The sequence below is a fragment of the Lathamus discolor genome, chromosome 1 (assembly GCF_037157495.1).
Source record: "Lathamus discolor isolate bLatDis1 chromosome 1, bLatDis1.hap1, whole genome shotgun sequence".
Taxonomy (NCBI): Eukaryota; Metazoa; Chordata; class Aves; order Psittaciformes; family Psittacidae; genus Lathamus; species Lathamus discolor.
In genome coordinates, this window is record NC_088884.1 from 150,457,112 (window position 1) to 150,473,467 (window position 16,356).

Below are 16,356 nucleotides of genomic sequence, written 5' to 3' on the forward strand. Positions count from 1 at the left end.
TTCCTTACAACAGCAGAACCAGAGGGATATGTTGTCTGTTTGCCATGTAGCCTACCTGCTTCCGTGCTTCATCCAACACTCTTCCTCTATAGGAATTTGAACTTACAGTCTTCATCAGCATACGGATGCTCTTCGTCTTCTCCGGGGCTGCTAACATCTCATCAGTTAAGTCAGGATGCCAACCAAAACACAAGACTCTTTTGTTTTGTTTTGTTTTCTAAAGCTAAAGGGAAAAAAAAAACAGCAGCAATGAAACTTAAATTATGCATTTTATCCCATTTATTAACCACTAAATTTCATTGTGCAGACGCTTCTAGTGTATATCACTGTTTCCTTGTCTTTTCTTTCTTCCTTCCTTACAAAGATATGAGCAATTCACATCCAAGGTAATATGGTGCTGACCTGTAAAAAACACAAAGAACATGTTTAACAGAAAGGAGAGAAACACTAAATCAATGTATATTTATTTTGTTTGTCTCAGAACACACACAGACAAATACACACACACAGAGGTTTCAATGCTGTTTTACTAAAACAAATTTTTAGGCCCCCATCAACAAATAGCCGGTCACTTATTAGAAGGAATCCAAATGGATATTACAGAGCCTGACTACTTGTGCTTTTGAGATGTAAATATCAAAATTGCTTTTTGAAGAAGTAAAATGTAAAAGCAGTTAAAGTTCAGGATTCAATTTTTTCCTCTTCTTTTGATAAATGCATTTACATTTTAATTTTCAGTGTTTTCAATTTTCATCACTGAAAGGCTGCATCTCCGGATGAAAAGTACAATAATAAAATGTTCTCCACTCCATAATTTTCTTGTAATTCACGGAAATGATCTGAGGGCATATAGCTCATGACAATATATATTATAGTGTTCAGTGCAGAGAACTCAATTGTTAGGGCTGCAATTTCAAACATATGTGTATTAATGAACTGGCCGTGGCTTCATTTTAAATTCCTATAGACTTTTTTGCTGACATAGAATCATCACTGCTGTAATCTTACAAATCTGCAAAGATTGTCAGAACTGTGCATGTTATTTCATTTATTCGATCAATATAAGTGTCAACGCCAATTACACTGCAGAAATCCATGTAATAGTCCTATTTTTTTAAGTCCATATGGCACCATAGATTATGAAAGGAATGGAACAATGCAACATGCTATGTCTCACATAATTTGGCAAAGCAGCGTGGCTTTATTTATAAGAAGAATATACTATAAATCCTTTTCTGCTTTTAGTGCAATCAGTTCCCTTTCTGTGCTCGGAATGACAAAGAAGATTTTGCCAATGTAACAGAAGAGGTCCAACCAAACACTGGAAATATTATTGGTCTTCATCCATAGCATGGGATAGATTTTAGATACATACTTTAATCACTCTGGCTACTAGAAGCCAAAGAAAAAATTACTGTAACTTGCCCGACAACAGCAGCTCCGGTTAACAACTGTTCAATGCGGTACCCATTGTAAAATGTAAGACTGGTGTGCAGAGCTACAAAAGACATAGAGGCTCTGTTCTCAGAAAAGCTGGTACATCAATAAATAAGTTGAGAAACCAGAGAATAAGGCAAAATACATAGGAGGTCAACAAAAGTCTGGTAGATAAAGCTCAGAAGTGAGGCTGAAAAACAGCACAGGATGGAGAATACATTCAGCAAAAGAATAGAGACAGGCTGCAAGTAATAACAGGCTTCCTTGGGGGAGCCTGTGATTTCATCTCAGCACAGAGAGCTTGCCGCTGTAGGGAAGTGTCCCTCTGCCCATGCTAAGGAAGCCGAGGGAGCTGTTTGAAGGCTTGCTCTTTGGGGAGACTGCATTCTTCTTTATTGCACATACTGCAATAGGGTTTTCTTTCTGCTTGCAGCAGACACCTCTCCCTGCTCACGTTCTTTCTTCATTCACTTTCATTCTTCACTCTTTCCCTCTCTGAGGCTTTATTTCTCCCTGCCCAGGTTTGCAGATGCTCCCACCAGCATTCCTTGCACTGAGTTATGTCTTCTGATGAAGTCTCATTGTTTAGGTTTGATCAGCATTCTCCTCTACCCACAACTGTCTGGCTTATCCTCTTTCAATGCAGAGAGATGGAACTAAAAGAGACCTACAGCCCTCCCTCCTTCAGCTCTGGTGCTTGTGAAGGCACCTCCCATAGGCTTTCTCCTCCATCTCCACATCATCCCATCTGGACAGAAGAGAGTCTCTTTTAGAGTAGGAGGTGAAAATGTCTGGCCTTAGCAATCCAGTGACTGAGAGCTGGCTGCTTTCTGGAAATACATCTAAGGATAAGCATCAGGAAGATCTGTTTAAACCAGAAGTTAGTACTGGCACTAGAATGGTTGTAAAGGAGGCATGAACAGCATAATACTGGAAACAAACAGCATAATACTGGAAACAAACAGCATAATACTGGAAACAAACACACACAGATAGTTTGCTTTAGGAGTCTAACTTCTTTTGAAGGAATAGTCAATAAACATAAGAGTATGCAACATAATGCTTGCTTGCTCAAATCTAGTGTCCTCAGCCCTGATACAAACGATAACAATTTCAGACATGAACATCATATGATCAGTAAACTACTTTAAAAATGGGAAGAAAGCATATTCACTCCTGCAGTAGTTATTCCTCATTATATTTACATCATTATACACGTTATTCTAAACATATGTGTATTTATTCACATAGTGATATTGTCAATATTGTTTTCTACTGAAGTAGTGCTGAAACCTGAGTATTTTGGTGGAATTGCATACATAGCACTTGTTCCCTCACAAGATTAAGTCCTTTGGAAACTTAGTCAAGATTGTTGTGTTCACTCATCCTAAATTTATTTGACCTTAATCCATGCTTGATGATGCACTGAAAAAGCCAGAAGGGACACAGCAGACATAATAAGAGATGTGCCTCATGGCAGGGAACAGTTTATTCTAATGATTATTTATAAACCCCTTCAGTTCCCCAAGATGTGCTTTAGCAGTTGATTATGGGGTTTTTTTCAATGTCTTAGAAGCTGTTCCTAATAATATAGCAGATTTTTCGAGGTGTTAGAATTGTTTAAGTTTCTGATTAATTTTGTATCAGCTGTGATGCTAAGAGGAGATACTTGCCCCTAGTCACAGCCTGTACAGCCAGAGATAACTTCACTGCTAAACACCTACCCTAGGACAAGCAGGCAGTTGAGAGCGTTTCAAAGATGAAACTCCCTTTGATTGCTCCAGATATTTTTTTCCCAAGTTAAGGCTGCAGGACTTGGCTGTGAGTTTGCAAGTGCCGAGGAGCTGAACCAAGTTTTACTACTCCATTACTCATGTGTCTCTATTTTTCCCCAAACCCTCTATATAGCTGCCACAATTCCACTGCACCTTGCAAGAGATGGATGAGCCAAGAAACACCTCTTTAGCAATACATGTAGCACTTCCCAAGTGCCAAGTCATCTATTTTACGTAGGATATAAGCAGTAGCTCTGTGTGCTAGACTGCAGGCCAACTGTCCTGTAAATAAATCCTGGTCTTTCCAAGCTCACTCTCTGTGCACATTTAAACACTTCATCCTGGAGGACTCAGGGCTGCACCGTTATGCACAGCAGCTAGAAGAAGGAGCCTGCAGTCACAGGCAGCCTGCAGTAAACTACTGGGGGCATCAGCATAGACAGCTTCCTGGAGAAGTTAATTACCAAAGTCAGGATTAGAATCTGACCACTTCTGCCTCAGATCAGGACATTGCTGCTCTCTCTTCTTGCACAGGTTTGACCCTGGGATTACAAGAGCTGAGGTTTCCCTTACCATCCTTGGCAGCTAGCCGCAATGGACAGTGAGTCCACAGCGGGGTTGAGAGGACAAGGGAAATAAATAGTGCTGTTAGCCAAGGCTTGCTGTTACCTGTATATTGCATTCTCCACTGCAAATGCTTGGCAGAGATGTTTGTTTCTTAGGAACCATTGAAGCTATTTGCAAGCTGCTTGTACCACAAAATGACTGATTATTCCTATTCATAGGCAGGGATAATTTACCTTTCTGCCAAAGCGATTTTCATGGAAAACAGAGTTTTAGTCAACAACTGCAAAAAATACCTTCTTTGTAGAAAGACACAACTGACGAGCAGTGACCTCCCTGACCCCAGCCCAAAGATGCAGCTTTTATGCAGGAGTCAGAAAAAAATCTGTAACGGGTGATGAGGGAAATCACTGCATCCTTTCAGGATTATTATGTGCTCTTCCAGCACCTAATTCTCCGAAGGGCTGGATCCTGCAGCATGACAGCAGTCACTGTGGTTCTGTGCATGCTGCAATGTCACTGCTGGCCTGACAAGGTGAGATAAGCTGTTGTGCTGACTCGCAGTCCCACACACTTGCTGTGACCATTACATGCACAAAGACACTGAGTATTCGACTCACTAAATCCTGGGAGGGGGTTATAATATTGTTTCATTAGCGGCCATGCAGCGGCATTCTTCCAAAATCAGGTTTTCCCACACCTGGGCAAAGCTATGCCACAGTAAACTGCAGGAATGGACTTATAGCATGGAAATAGCTACCACAGTCAAAGTACAGTCCTGCTCCCACTGCAGTCAACTGCAAAACTACCTGACTTGAGTACACGGGCATACATGAGGCTGAATTAAGCCCATTCCCTCTTCTGCAGCACAGCTGCTTCCCCAGTATCCCCCCTTCCCATTTAAGCACAAGCAAAGAAGCTTCTCACCATCTCCTCAGCCTGCAGCCTGTGCAGAGCATCTCAGCTATGAATGCCTGCCACCCCCACGACCTTCTGCAGCCCACAGTACCTCAGTACCATGCCCTGGCTTATCCCAGGTACGAAGTGGAAAGAAACCTACTTAGAGGGGGCTTTGGTTTTGTTAGTCCCTAGCCTCTGGATTTGGTGGGGTTTTCTGGTTGCAGTTGAGCTGACTTTCACAGCAAACAGCATAGATTAAGTTCTGTGCTCTGAGCAGGGATTTCTCATTTCATACACCATTTATAATTTTCTGCAGCGATTCCACAAAGTCAGTATCTCTCCACGACACAAAGATGAGAAGGATGGAAAATACAGCTGAAAAAGTGACAAACCTGCAAATTGCATTTACGTAGAGTTCTGGTGCCACAAAGCTTCCACAGCAATTTTATTGAAACCTAGCAAATTCAGTATAAATAAATTTGCAGTTTAGGAAAGTTATGCATTTATGGATTTCAGCACAGTGCTATATTACAGCTTAGCAGAGATGCTAAATATCTTACACAAAATGGAAATGAAATCTGCTATTCTATTTTGTCAGATCAGGGCTTTGCCTGTGGTACACTGGGCATAGATTTCACCGCTCCTCTCTCACAGAAGTTGCAGTAGCAGTGAAAAATCACACAAACAAAGCCCACTTTTGCAAAGGTTGCAGACACCAAGTACATCAGATTGCTCCGTAACTGGCAAGTGAAGTCTTTTTTCAGTTTCTCTGGGGTATTCCATCCATTGCTCATTACCAGAAAGTGAACAGAGGCTATTATAGGAGAACCCCAGTATATTTTGGTGACATCCTGATTCCAGTGAAGTAAGCAGCAAAAATCCCACAGGTTTTATTAGAGCCACAAACTGCTCCTTTGTACTGAGTGCTTGTTTTTATAGCCAGAGCCAGTTGCCAAAAGGCTGGTCCTGATCCCGCTTCCATAGCTGGGTATTCAGGATTTACAGTGACCTAAATGGGTGAAGTCAGGATGGTGTAAATGAGAGGGGAACTGTGGCCATCTGCTGTAAATTTCCAGACACCACAAAGCAACTGAAGGAGTGAGAGATTTTTTTTACCAGCCTTTAATTCCTAATGTGCAAAGGTTTACAAAGAAAAGTCCTATCGTGCCTGTCACCCATATCTTAAGTCAGTAGGAAATAACGTCAGCAGTATACACACACTCACAAACACACACATATGAAAACATATAATTGAATTCAGGTTGAAATGATTTTCATTTCAGTACAGCATATTGCCATCAGATAAAATATATATATATATATATTATTCTCTGTCTAGCTCTTCCAAAGGAAATAATACCAAAGGTTTAAGAACATGCATTGGCTTCCTTCCTGATAGGATTTAAAATGTTCTTTTCCAATGTAAGTGCAAAACCAAACATTAAGGTTGAAAATCAAGCACACTACTCACGCACATTCAAAACTGATGTGAAAAACCTGGATCTGCTGAAGCCAGTGGCACAACTCCCATTGACTTCCATGGGGCCAAGATTCCATCCAGTGCTCCTAGGAGAACATTCAGTTGGCCACATTGTGTATCTCATTTAATGAGCTACACAAACAGACATGATTTATTAAGATTTACATCCAACAAAGAAATCAGTTGAATTGTAGAAAGTATTTAAATTAATGTATCCATAACAATAGGACCTCTAAATTAAAGTACCATTCGAAATCTTATATTTGGTACTGCCTGACTTCTTGCTTTCCAAAGAAGCATTGCAGTAGGGGAATTTTGAACTTGGTTTCCCACTTTTCCCAGCAGCAAAGGGATCAGCTAACATACGAGTTTTATCAAAAGCTTCCTTAATAAATAAGTAAACCCTTCAAATCAGAACATATTAAGGCACAAAATGCACAGGGACATGGGTAAATTATTTTGCTCTTATTTTTTCTCAAACCAATTCCCTGCTTATTTTTAACCCGATTACAAATGCACTGGCTGCCAGTAAAATTTGGATCCAAATATTTCTGCTAACCAAGTGAAATTATTTGGATAGCAAACTCAGAATTTCTAACATCTTAATCAGGTTGCTTTCTGACTTTTTTAATAGCAAAAGTAATTGGGTACATTAAAACTGCAATTCTTTAAAGTAAAGACAAACATCATAATAAAATACCCATTTCTTTGGGGAAAATCCTAATACGAGAATGAAACCAACAGGATTTTGTTGAAATTACTTCAGTTCACAGTTAACAGATTAATCTACTTTCTCTGAGTTTTGCTGCATCTTAGGTAGTTTCATAGGAGGACTGGAATTATATATTCTGTTACACAGACGCTACACATCTTAAAAGGCTATGAATTTCTTGTGACTTCATGGTGGCCAGAACAGACAAGCAGATCATTCCTATATGGCAAAGCTGGAATATTCTACTCATTTTTCTTTGTGCAGTATTTGGCCTCAAGCATCTCAGTAAGCGAGAGACTAAGCTGTCATGCCCTGCCAGTCACCCCAGGCTGGTCACATTCTTCTGTGCCCCTGCAAGAGCAGTGCATTGACTTGCAAGGGAAAGGCAGGCAATACCAGCACCCTTTGTGCTACAAATGGTGGGAGAAAGCAGCTGAACCACAGCACAAACCCTGCTGATTCCCAGCATGGGCACGCACTGATGTGCAGGCAGGCTCCGTGCCACGCTACGGGCCAGAGGCAATGCTTCTGAGTGCAGCCAGGGGCCCAGAACTGGCCATCAGGCAGACCCTGAGCATGTAGAAAGCGTACACAAAACAACCACTGAGAATGATTTTAACTTCCAAGAGCAAATAATTGCCACCCTCACCCAGCCCCAGACAAAATATTTCCAGGCAAATCTGTAGTGAAAGGGAATAAAGTCTGACTACTGTAGGCAACTGTCAGAAACTCTAAATAATGAGATTTGGTTATAGGCATTTCTTAATGCAGAACAGCAGTAGCAATGAATATGCTGGGACAATGCAGGGGTTTTTGTTCGCTTTCTGTGGAAGAAAATAAATGGGGAACTTTATATATTCACTGGTTCCAAAGCCAAGAAAAAATAATCACAACTACCCAGCATAACCCATTGAACAAGCAAGTTGTATAACTTCTCCTGAGTGCTTGATTAAATAACCTCCTAAAAGATGTGCTTTACTTTTGCCACAAACACATAAAGAGATGCTGAATTTACCACATTCCTTGGTAAATTATTCCTTTTCTCCCTGCTAAGAAACTGCATCTTTTTTTCAGGATTCATTTTATCTAACTTCAATTTGCAGCCATCTTGTTATGCTTTTCTCAGCAAGACTGAAAAATCCTCAGTAAAGAGCCTTGCTGAAGAACCGCTCTGCATTTTGCTATGCATTAAGCATCCTTCCTTCGAGCCATCTCTCAACTTTCCCTTTGATAAGGAGTTCAATCTGTTTGCAGCTTCTCACATCATGACACTTCACGTCCAGCCACTGGATCTTGTTTGCAGCCCCTCTGTGCTTCATAGCCCTTCCAGTCCTGACCTTTAAATAATATTCCTGTCTGTCTTGCATATGCTCTCTCATTTGTGTTGCAAACTTCACAAACCCAGAGCCTCCCAAACACCCTATCAGTATACTGTAACCAGCAAAACTCTCACTGAAACTCGCCTGTTAACCACTGAAATGGGATCTTTTGCTGTGTTTCTACAATAACAAGAAACTTTTACAGCAATTAAATCACATCAATTTGTTTTAAACCCCGACCTGTGGACATACCATGCCCTGGATCTCCCCTTGAAGTACCATGAGAAATACAGCCCATCACCCTAATTATTTATATTCCCTTTCTGTTACTCTTCCCAACCATAACAGCTTCCCACCAGCATGGTCCAAGGGACGGTTTGTCTGCGGAGCTGGACAGGCGCTGCCCTCCCTTCCTCACCCATCTCCTCCTACCTTCCGCAGCTTCACCTGGCCACAGATCTCTAATACCATGCCTCACACTGTAATTTTTCTTCATCTGTTGGGGTTTTTTTCACAGTGGAAAGAGAATACAGTTTTTGAGTTGGATTCTGGGGGGGTTTCTAAATATCACTAGAGGAAGCCAATATTTTACCGACTGAAGGAAATTTATAAACAGCCAATTCCTAAATGAAACAGATGGCTTATTAAAAATGAGCAGTCACTTCTCTGGCACACACAAAACCAGACTTAATTCTTTTTGTATTATAATATTACTGGCTTTGTGTATGTTACAAGAAGAGTAACAGTTCTCATAAACCCATCACGTTAAGCAACAAATTAAAAAAATCAGATGTTTTTGTTACAAATTGCAAAGATCCTATTACCTTCACTTAAACGTGTGTAACAGAGCTAAGCAAAACATCGAGCTAGTGCTGAGTTCATCAACAACTGCATTCATTTATTGCCAAACATTTGCAAAATTGACCCAGACCTTCTAGACAGGAAAATCACCACACTGGACTTCAGAAATGATTGCTAATGCCATGGTGCCCCTTTTTCACCTAACTCAGGGTTAGATCGCTCACCCAGGTGGGTAATCTGGGTGGATGGGTAATCCAAGTTAGCCAGAGATGTAGGGACTTCTTTTCTTCTTAGAAAGTGAATAAAACCTCATAGCACATGAACAAAAACCTCAGCAATTCAGACTGCCCACAGATGTAGCCTAAACAAATAATCATGTATGAGACAGCCTTAACTTCATAATTGCAAAAATGCATAAAGACGTTTTCTTGCTGAGCTGGACAAAAATCTAAAGGACTTTCACTTTTCATCAAAACTTTCCACATAAAGCTTCACACAAGCTTCATATATCTATATGGACATATATGCATTACATATATGCTGTAGATGTGTCATTCAAATACAGCTTTAATTTCTAAGAAGTTAGGGAACTGGAACTCGGTTTCTCTCCATTTATCACATCTAGTCAGAACACTGGAAACAGCACACTAGTCTGAGTCAAAACCTCACATGCCCAAGATTTCCTAAGACAGGAAAACAAATGAAAAGCAGACAAACTTGCGTGTTCCTTATCCAAAGACTGTGGCTGTTCACCTGAATGAAACTCCTGAGCTAAATCCCGAAACTTGTAAGATTTCCTTTTCTTCATCCGTGTACTGTATGGAACAAGCCGTTTTGAATACATTTGTTTGAAACTGAAGAATACTGCTCCCTAAGAATATCAATAAACCTAAAGAATATTAATACATCTATACCTAGGTGAAAGGTATGATAATTCATCATCTGAAATCGCTGTTTGGATTTACTTCACAGACACAGAGCAAGCAAGCATTGACCTCTAGAACTATTTTCAGCAGAAAAAGGGGGTCATTGCAAAACCTATATACACACCAGCAAGCTAAGATTTTTTGCAGCCAAGGATTTGCATGCTTGTTGATTATACAGTGTGCAGAGCTTCCAGAAGCTTTAATCAAGCACCCTCCATGGTGGAGGAAAAGGTTGTCACCTTAGTCACATTACTTCCGTAATGGATAGCTTCCCCAATCTTCCCAAATGAGCCTACACTCTACTTTTCTAGAACCATGTTGCTAACACTATCTTAAGATATTGGTATATTTAAGCTAAGTTTGAGGATTTCAAAAGACGTTCGAAGAAAGTAACCTCATGACTTTCTAGAACTGGGTCTCTGCCTTGATGCTTATGAATACTGAATTTGCAGTAATTTCATTTAGAGAGAAGCATAGAAAGGTCACTTCAAACATGGGAAATTAAGCAATGTGATTCTATCAGAAATCATGTTGAAAGGATTCATTTCTTCAAAAATAAAATAAGAGCAGCTAGAAATACTAATCTTGTTCCAAAGAAGTTTGATAGAAAAGAACACATGAAAGGCGCCCCCAGCCTGTAACAGATACACTGCCACATGCGGTCTGTGATTCAATTAGACAAAGAAAACATGTGTATATAGGCTGCATTTTATTTCAGTTGCTGCTTCCCTTCCATAGGATATTACGTGTTGAAAACTGCAACTGTTCAGTGCCATGCTGAAGGAAACAGCACGGGCTCCCAGTCCCGCAGGATGTTGTCCAGAATACCTGAAGACACCGTGGCATTATCTCACCATCTTTTCTGGGCATTAGGAGAAGAGTACAGAGAAACAAAGTACCAGCAGTCCTGACACATCATAGGTACTGTGATTTGATTTTTGAAGTGCCTTTAGCCAGTGGGATAGCAACTGAGGGCATTTCTAACATCCATGTTTTATCCGATCATCCTCTTTAACCAATAGTAGTTTTAGATGCTGATGTGTGCTGCATGTCCTTCAGTAGCTTGCCTTTCCTGTGATAAAACATGGTATTTTCTGCCTTAGAGCTACTCCCCACCCTAGAAGGTTGCCATTTTTGCATTGGCCATACCAGATAACATTTATACAGAGTAACAGTGATTGATATTTTTCAGCCTTAAAATATTAGCAATGTGGCAAGCATCTAATTGCTCTGCTTAGTCTAAAACCAGAAATAGTATCCAGTCTGAGCTGAATTAAAAGCCAGACAGTGACAAAACCAAGAGGATTTGTGTGTGTGACAGTGCACTTGATTTATTGCCTCAGATTGCAAGTAGTAAAAAGCAATGTCAGTACTCATTTTCAGGTGACAAAAGATATAAAGAGGTTATTGTAAGGACTCCAACAAGTTTCTACAGGTCTGATTTGAGAGAAGATAGTAACATTAGGTGTTACATAGGGGTGCAGCAGAAACACGAGACTGAGAATAACTGTCCATGGAGAAGCTTCTCTGTAAGCATCTGAGGGCTTCAACCCTCAAGAGCTGTATACACTCAAAACACAGATTTTCAAAGCTTTTATCTAGTCCTGAGGCATTCAAACTGCTAACAAACAGTGAAGTCCCCAAGGCATTAGTATTTTGCTTCTAGGTGAAAAACTATGATCAGAAATGAAGAGCTCAGCACTGAGCTCATGCTTAATTCCCAGCAGGACTGGCACAGTGAGGTCCCTTGTCTCTCTCCATGGTTTAGCCCCACAAGGTCATGCACACTGGCAATAGGTACCCCAATCAGAGCAGACAGCGTACCCTTTGGATCATTTAGGGAGGCTGTCAGGGAAACATACTCAAATCCCTGATACTTACACAACCCATTTCTCAGAGCAGGACCCCAGCATCCAGCTCCAGGGTACTAAGAGGTGAGCCACTAGTAATAAAAATCAATGGCAAAATCTCAGCAGAGTCACATATTTCACACTTGTCTCTTTTATGCTTTCACTAGGCCACTGAAAAACACAGTTAAGTCAGTTGGGGTGGGTTTCACCTTGTCTAATTTCAGCTGCCTGAAAGTTAAGTGCCTGTTCAAGGGGATATTGTCAACGCAGAGAGACACTAGCAGGGAGCAATTTATCCCATGGATCTCAGACATCGAACTTAGGATCAGACAGCTCGCTGTCTGGAGGTGTCTCTTTCTGTTAGGGATTGGGGTATGTCTGTACTGCAGGACACTGCAATCCTGTAGTCCAGCTCACTCTGTAATGAGCCCAGAGAAGTACTGGGGCTCTTGGGGCTCCCCACCCAGCCCACAGGCTCAAGTTTTCCTGCAGAAACAGGCAGGGCATGCAGAGGAACAGCAAAACCTCCAATTTCACCCAAAAATGCGGTTGGGTTACAGCTTCATCTGAGGATGAAGACCATTGAGGGCATTGTAGTACAATACATTGTAATATAAACACAGCCCCAATTCATAGCTTAGGTGAGGACCATTTTAGACAGGCAATTAGAGGAGATGGATCCAGGATTTAATTATACATACATTAATGACACTTTTAATGCTACTTATGAAATAAATGACACCAGAATAAACCTTCGACACACACTCTCTCACTGTCTTTTAGATTGAACCCATGCTAATGGGTTTTAATGATGATAACAAATCTGGTGCTTGATTTGAAATAACCATGTTGCAAAGAAATATTCATTGACATGTCACTTAAAGAGAACTTTGCATAAATAAGAAGAAAGCTGGTCATATTTTGTCAATCTTTTTTCTTCTTTTTTCAACTAGAATTGGCCAAATCAGAGATGAAAAGAAGCTTCTTTCCCATTCTGTTTTACTGTCTTCTGAAAACAAGGTCTTAACTGGTGTTACTTTTCAGAAATGTTATATGAAATTATGTCAGAACTAGAACTAAACACATTCTGCCTGCACATACGTAACATTAACATGGTAGCATTTAATATCACAGTGTTGAGGTACTTCTACTAGTGCTTTGCTTGCCACGATTAAGTCTTTAACACTGTGCTACCCCAAATGTTTTGTGGATCCTACATAAAATGATCGGTATTTTCATGCTACTTCCTTTAGTGAGCGTCACAAAAAGGTAGACTACATGAAGACTGCTCTATTAACCAAGTACACATTCCCAGTTGTTACAGGTTTCTTTTGAATTGTCTCAAGTTTCTGCAGGATTTATGAGCTTAGACATGGAGCTATCTGCATAACATAGGGTAGGTGAGAGAGGAGATGCAAACTATCAAAAACCATTAATTTCACTTTCAAATGCTTGCTAAATAAAATGCTTCAAAAGGTACTAGAATAGCTATTCTATTGGAAAACAGGAATTTAGCTAATGTGTTTTGGTTTATAAGATAAAAGTAATGAATGTCTGACATACAACAAACAATGAAATATGGGCTGAATACCAATTATTCTCAGCAAATAAAAAATAGTCTCCTAGAACTGTCTTCTGTAATCCCAATTTATCTTAGTAAAGCAAGTCAGGACCTTCAAGTGGTAAATGCTCCATCCCTGGCAGTGTTCAAGGCCAGGCTTGACAGAGCCTTGGGTGACATGGTCTAGTGTGAGGTGTCCCTGCCCATGGCAGGGGGGTTGGAACTTGGTGATCTTAAGGTCCTTTCCAACCCAGACCATTCTATGCTTCTGTGGACTCCTAGAGAACAGAAATACTTTTGCAGCCCCCTCATCCAGCCCAGTTCACAGGTACAGTGCCGTCGCTGAGCTCTTTATCTCATATAACCTCCATGTCTGTACCACCAAAACAATGCCCTAGCACCCTTTTGTCTAACAGCTATAGGAGTTTCATACCAGGTTAGCCAAAAGAATAAATGAGCTTGAAGATCTTTGGTTTTCAGTTACTACCAAAGTTTGCTTTTTGAGGGAAAATGGGCAACAGTAGGAAATTCTCTCCCTTATTCCTGCCCTTTCCCTGATTATTTGGGGTCTGATGACACATTTGGACTGCACAGAAAGCTCAACACTTTATGGCTTTGCTCTTATATCCACTGTCTTTGCTGCACTGGACATCCGGCACACATACCTGTTACACACATACAGTGTTGCTATGCTTAACACATCAACAGATGTAAAACCTTGCTGATAAACCTTGCAATAAACATTGTGTGCATGGCCCATACACACATAGGTTTGCTCAGGAGAAAAAGAGAAGCCCAGCTTCTGTGGAGCTGAGCCCCTTAGAAAATACTAAGAAACAATCAGGTAGGAAGGCAACTGGTTTTAGAGCTTAAGGAAAGAAGCAAAATAGGTGCATATGCTGCCATTACAGCTTTAAGAGAACATTCTCTCTTCTGGGGATGCAAATAGAAGAGAGCCCTGCAGGCCTGCACCTGGACTGGCCCTGCTATCGGTTCATCTCTTTGAACCTTTGTCTGGCAGATGCTATATGGAAAAAAATAGGTTTGTACCATCTACCTACAGCATGTGCCATCGAGGGTTCACTAGAGCAGTTCTGATTTACCGTGTCTGGTCAGTGAACGGTACACTGAGCCAGGCAAGTCTTTGCAGCCAGGCGCGAAGCAGGACAGACAGGAACCTGGTGAGGCAGATCATTCTCAACAATAGTCTCTAATTCAGACTGAAGTGGCAGAAACAGTACATTATGGATATTATCATCATTATCTCTTGCTACCTCTAATAGGTTTTTATATCATTTTGCTCATTTTTATAGCTTGCTGGCTCAGAACCGACATTCTTCGTAATTCAGTGGAAGAAATGCTTGATTTCAGATCCCCTTGTTCTAGCCATCCACAGAATGGATGAAATGGGGATGTGACTGCTGGGGTAGAACAACTCGTTCTTGCACGATTCAAACTAAGACATTTCTAAAGCACAGCATTTTTATACACAAAAGGATAAAGGAAATTTCCTTTCACATTTCTTTTGCTCCGGATTTTGTTGTTGGGTTGGGGTGCTTTTCATTTCTTTGTGCTCATGAAAAAAAATACAGAAAGGAGCAAACTGGGCAAAGCGCAGTGTTCTTGAAGCTGCAAGGAGGGATTCAGCAGTGAAAAAATCTCAGAGGACTACGTAAAATGGTTACACAAACCCCTGAACCAGGATCTGTAGGATTTTCCCAGATGACAATTGATAGCCTGCCTCTTTCAAACTGTCTCAGGACACGGAGCAGAATGATACCTCATTATGGAAATATCATAAATTGTCCCTCTGTTTTTATCATCTGAAATTGAAACCTCTTCTATAAGAAGGCTAACAGCAGGTTAGCAATCCATGTTACAATAGAAACCCTGCTGTAAATACACAATAGTTTAAAATCACCACTCTCCTGGGGGCGTGCCAAGAGCGTGCACCGGGGCAGCTCTTGGGCAGCAGGTAATGTGTGCTTTCTACTTCTTCTTTCAGCAGCTTATTGTTCTTCTCATGCGTTTGCTGCTATAAGCAATGCCCTGCATTTCTGCGTGTTCTGCAGTGATGCACACCCCAAGGAGAGAGCACAGGGAAAGCAGAGAAATTCCAGTCTGGGGACATAGAGGAGAACGAGGGCCAATGGGCATTGTAGAGCATGGGTGGGGAAAAGCAGAAGCTCAGTGGAAGAGTGGCAGCCAGACTGGGAGGAACATGACAGTAGAGAAGCATGAACAGGGTCCTGGGGAAAGAAAGCCAAGTTTGGAAATACGGTGCAAACACAGGGGTTCAGTGGGAAAATGGGGTTATGCACAAAGCATCTGAGGGGTAGGAGGTGTGAGATGAAAGAGAAGGAATCTACCACAGGTACAGGAGAAAAGCACAGATACAGCCACCAGCAGCACACTGCAATGCTGATGGACACCTGCAGAATGGGGATTAGGAGCTTGCAAAATAAAGTAAAATATACATACCGAATGTCATTACTGACAGAGGCAGTTTCAGGTGTCACATTCACTGCTGTTTTGCACCGCTAAGTCTTTATTAACCTGCCCACACATTTGCCTTGCATACCCCACTCATACTCTTACCTCTGAGTATTCTGCTGGCCCTGTTCTTATTTCATTCAGTATTTATCAAAATGGTGGGTATTTGATCTGTTGTGGGAAAGGAACAAGAGCTCACTGGGGAATGCAGGTGAGTTTTCCACCTCACTTTCTCTGTATTCTTTGCTAGACAATGCATTATTCTCTTAATGTCTTTTCTAGTTTCTAAGGTAAGTACAGGTAATTCCTTGCAGTATCTCTCTTCTTATGCTGTTTATTACTGACACTGTTCTTTGCTAACACCCTCAGTACTGCTTCCAGCTGGGCTGGGCCCATATTGCTTTGCATACCTCCTGTATTGCTCTAGCTTTTCTAGCTGAGGTCCAACCAGAAGCAATTCTGGGTAACATGACAGACGGTAGTCACACACACCCTGAAAGACTGTACTCACATACACATGTTCAGTTTTGGTAGGAGT

At 41.1% G+C, this 16,356-nt stretch overlaps 1 long non-coding RNA gene across 1 annotated transcript in view; it reads right to left on the minus strand.

The window, feature by feature from the left end:
• Positions 1-281: 281 nt before the first annotated feature.
• The window catches only part of LOC136007409 (uncharacterized), a 37,687-nt gene continuing 21,612 nt past the window's right edge, over positions 282-16,356 (minus strand). The window contains exon 3 of the long non-coding RNA XR_010609687.1: positions 282-402. This is a non-coding gene — a long non-coding RNA (uncharacterized LOC136007409). The remainder of the gene's footprint in view (positions 403-16,356) is intronic.